The sequence below is a fragment of the Glycine soja genome, chromosome 3 (genome assembly GCF_004193775.1).
Source record: "Glycine soja cultivar W05 chromosome 3, ASM419377v2, whole genome shotgun sequence".
NCBI lineage: Eukaryota > Viridiplantae > Streptophyta > Magnoliopsida > Fabales > Fabaceae > Glycine > Glycine soja.
Window position 1 is genome coordinate 24248905 of NC_041004.1, and position 3718 is coordinate 24252622.

The window sequence follows — 3718 nt, forward strand, 5'->3', positions numbered from 1 at the left end:
GAGCCTAACTTGCGTTCATGCTTAATGGACGAAGGGCTAACTGGTGTATGTGGTGCCTAATCACGTATTGACAACCCTAAGTTGATTTTCGCTTAGTAAATTGAAATAGGGTTGGATTAAGTGGTTGACTGTTAGGGACGAATTCTCCATAACCCAGGATAAGAGAATGGCTTCTGAATCAAAGGAAACAACCCGTTTTTAATATTAGTAATTTCGTATTCCAGTTTACTTGTTCTGCTCTTTAGTCACAAAACAAACAAACCCCCCCCCCAATCGTTACTGTTACTGCAAGTATATTATGAACATTTGGTTTGTCACTGCTCGTTGGGAAACGACCTAGGATCACTTCCTAGTTACTGCATTTTCATGTTTATTTGATTCGGGTACGGCCTCGATCAAATTTGGCGCCGTTGCCGGGGAGCAGTGTCCAAAGGTTCATAATAGTTAGCTAGTGTGTGTGTTTAATCCTTTCGTGTTTTATGATTAATTGTTAGTATTGTGTTAGTATATGTGTTAGTGTTGTTTAGTGTCCTGGTATTTTGTTTAATGTGTGTTCTGTTTCAGTTTTCCCATTAATCGTTTCCCCTGTTTCAGTCTTGGGTGTTTTGCTGTGAAGATTGTGCTTGCGGCAAAACAGAGTAGTAGTAGAAATCAATTAGAGACGGATTTTAGCGACCACCCATGCTGAATTATTTGAGATTTTTTGTTTTAGTAGCTAGGGTTGTTATTTTTGGCTGAATTTTTTTGTGGTAACTTCTTTTAATCCATATTTTGTGGGAAAAATAGCTAGAGCCTTTAGTTTGGTCAGATTTGAAAGTTCCAAAAAACTAGCAAATTTTGTGTTTGTCAAAACTTCAAACGGCCATAACTTTTGCTCCGGTTATCAGAATCGCAATTATTATATATGCATTTGGGGTAGAAAAAAATTTCCTACGCCGTGACAGCCGGCCGGCTGAGGTCTCCATCGTCCAAAAAATGCGATTCTGTCAAAAGTTTTTTATTTTTCAAGTTTTATTCACTTATTTTTCTTAACTTACCATTTTTAGCTTTCATAGTTAGACTTTGAATTTTTGTCTGAAATTTTTTGTGCTATCTTCTCATCATTTTATAAGGTTGCTCACAAAATTTCAAGTCATTTGGATATCATTTGAGGGTATCTGTAGTTCAAACCTACACCTTTATTTACATGATAAGGCAACTAGTTGTGTGCATGCTGAATGTAGTGTATGACTAGAGGCAATCCATCTGACTTACAACCCTTTGATCCTGAGATAGATAGGACATTTCATAGATTAGTTAGGCATCATTTTATACCTTTTGATCATTCTGAGCATTCCATTACTGGTGAATCTGTGCATTCTGTTATTGGTGATTTTGAACATCCTGATCTTGAGCATTATAATTTTGAGCATTCTGATTCTGAGCATTCTGATTTTGCACATTCTGAGAACATGGCACAACCTCCACCCCGTGAGAGGACTCTAAGGGAAATGGCTGCACCTGATTTCACCTACGAAAGCTTGTGCATCCAATACCCTGATGAGGATGTCCCATATGTTCTTAAAACTGGACTGATTCATTTGCTTCCAAAGTTTCATGGCCTTGCAGGTGAAGACCCGCACAAACATTTGAAAGAATTTCACATTGTCTGCTCCACCATGAAACCCCCAGATGTCCAAGAGGATCACATATTTCTGAAGGCTTTTCCTCATTCATTAGAGGGAGTGGCAAAGGACTGGCTGTATTACCTTGCTCCAAGGTCCATCACGAGCTGGGATGACCTTAAGAGAGTATTCTTAGAGAAATTTTTCCCTGCTTCTAGGACCACAGCCATCAGGAAGGATATCTCAGGTATTAGACAACTCAGTGGAGAGAGCCTGTATGAGTATTGGGAGATATTTAAGAAACTATGTGCCAGTTGCCCCCACCATCAGATTTCAGAACAGCTTCTTCTCCAATATTTTTATGAAGGACTCAGTAATATGGAGAGAAGTATGATAGATGCTGCCAGTGGTGGAGCCCTTGGAGACATGACTCCTGCTGAAGCCAGAAATATAATTGAGAAGATGGCTTCCAACTCCCAGCAGTTTAGCGCCAGAAATGATGCCATAGTCATTAGAGGAGTGCATGAGGTAGCTACAAACCCATCTGCATCATCTGAAACTAAGAAGCTTGAAGGCAAACTGGATGCATTGGTTAACTTGGTAACCCAGCTGGCTTTGAATCAGAAATCTGTACCTGTTGCAAGGGTTTGTGGTTTGTGCTCCTCTGTTGACCACCATACAGACCTTTGCCCTTCCATGCAGCAACCTGGAGCAATTGAGCAGCCTGAAGCTTATGCTGCAAATATTTACAATAGACCTCCTCAACCTCAGCAGCAAAATCAACCACAGCAAAACAATTATGACCTCTCCAGCAACAGATACAACCCTGGATGGAGGAATCACCCTGTCGCAACCTACCCTTCGGCGGGAGGGCGACGCGTGACTCGCGGGATGCGTGTTCCACGAAAGGAATACGTGCGGAGTCGCCACCAACGTTTATTTGAGGAAAACGTCGGAAAAACCGGAAAAGACGCGATCTACGAACTTTTTAGTGAAAGGTTCGGGAGTTGTATTTACGCACGGGGAAGGTATTAGCACCCCACACGCCCGTCCCAAGGGACGACAGCCTTTAATCGAATGTGCAAACATGACTTTGATTTTTATGTTCCCTTTTATGTTCTTATATCCTTTATACCCTTTTTATATTTTCTCTTTTTGTGGTCGACAAGGGTGTTTCCCTTTGCTCCTACGTATTCCTCAATTTGGGGTGAGAAAATCAGACCTACGTAGTTCTTTTGGAACAAAGTGTTTGGTTAAGTTGTTTTTGTCTTTTTGCAAAATATGTTTTTTATTGAACAAAAGGTCATTTAAGGTGCTGAACCATTAAACGGTCTTTTGATCTTGAAAGGGGAGAAACGTTAAGGCGTTGGACCATTAACGATCTCTTGTTTTTGAAAGGAGAGAAACGTTAAGGCATTGGACCATTAACGATCTCTTGTTTTTGAAAGGAGAGAAACGTTAAGGCATTGGACCATTAACGATCTCTTGTTTTTGAAAGGAGAGAAACGTTAAGGCATTGGACCATTAACGATCTCTTGGGGTGGTCGACAAAAGCGGGGCTTTTGCTCCTACGTATCCTCAATGAGGAACTCAGACCTACGTAGTTCTTTCTTTATCAAGTGATTCTTTCTTACTTTAAGAGGTGATCATTTTAAGGCGTTGGACCTTAAAAATGATCCATTTTTACTTAGTGAGGAAATGAAATGACAAACTTCAAAAGCCTATTTTTGTGGACGAGCTTGACTAGGCGAGTTGATTTTAGCCTTAGTTTCACTTTAGTTATTAATCAATTCGATTAAGAATGAGAAATCCCAAAGAGAAAACGTCCGATTGATTTTCCGCTTTATTTCACTAAAAAGATATTTTTTTGATTATTATATTATTTTTTACCTCTTTTTGATTTCCAACGTGGTTACGGCACGACCGAACGGTCGGAATTGATTTTAACCGAAGTTAACGGATAATGCAATTCAAATGTTCGGTGGAAATTTATTTTATTTTTAAGTTAAGCGAGAAATGACTTAAGTAAAATGGCTTAAGCACGTCAACAGGGGGTATAAAAGGTAGACAAAACGAGAATAAAAATGCACGAAACACAATGTGGACCACTACGG

General features: G+C 39.8%; 1 non-coding gene across 1 annotated transcript; it reads right to left on the reverse strand.

Moving 5' to 3' along the window:
• Positions 1-1829: 1829 nt before the first annotated feature.
• Positions 1830-1936, reverse strand: LOC114407911. Its single transcript, XR_003665722.1, has one exon. It is a non-coding gene; the product is annotated as a small nucleolar RNA R71 (small nucleolar RNA).
• Positions 1937-3718: the final 1782 nt, after the last annotated feature.